The following is a 965-nucleotide window of genomic DNA, read 5'->3' as shown; positions in this document are numbered from 1 at the left end:
TTCTCCCTACCTATTCAATATACTACTTGAAGTCCTAGCCAGAGCAATTAGACAACAAAAGGAGGTCAAGGGGATACAAATTGGAAAGGAAGAAGTCAAAGTGTCACTATTTGAAGACGATATGATAGTATATATAAGTGACCCTAAAAATTCCACCAGAGAACATCTAAACCTGATAAACAGCTTCAGTGCAGTAGCTGGATATAAAATTATCTCAAACAAATCAATGGCCTTTCTCTACACAAAGGATAAACAGGATGAGAAAGAAATTAGGGACACAACACTCTTCACAATAGCTACAAATAATATAAAACACATTGGTGTGACTTTAAGGAAGTGAAAGATCTGTATGATAAGAACTTCAAGCCTCTGAAGAAACAAATGAAAGATCTCAGAAGATGAAAAGATCTCCCATGCTCATGGATTGGCAGGATAAATATAGTAAAAATGGCTATCTTGCCGAAAGCAATCTGCAGATTCAATACAAGGAATTAGAAAGGGCAATTTGCAAATTCATCTGGAAAAACAAAAAACCTAGGATAGGAAAAACTCTTCTCAATGATAGAAAAATCTTTGGGGGAATCACCATGCCTGACCTAAAGCTGTACTACAGAGCAATTGTGTTAAAAACTGCATGGTACTGGTACAGGAACAGACAGGTAGATCAATGGAATAGAATTTAAGATGCAGAAAGGAATCCACACACCTATGGTCACTTGATCTTTGACAATGGAGCTAAAATCATCCAGTGGAAAAAAGACAGCATTTTCAACAAATGGTGCTGGCACAACTGGCAGTTATTACGTGGAAGAATGCGAATTGATCCATTCTTATCTCCTTGTAAAAGCTCAAGTCTATGCGGATCAATGAACTCCACATAAAACCAGAGACACTGAAACTGATAGAGGAGAAAGTGGGGAAAATCCTCGAAGATATGGACACAGGGGAAAAATTCCTGAACAGAA

This window comes from Mus pahari, chromosome X (assembly GCF_900095145.1).
Source record: "Mus pahari chromosome X, PAHARI_EIJ_v1.1, whole genome shotgun sequence".
Taxonomy (NCBI): Eukaryota; Metazoa; Chordata; class Mammalia; order Rodentia; family Muridae; genus Mus; species Mus pahari.
Note: the sequence above shows the minus strand (reverse complement) of the source record.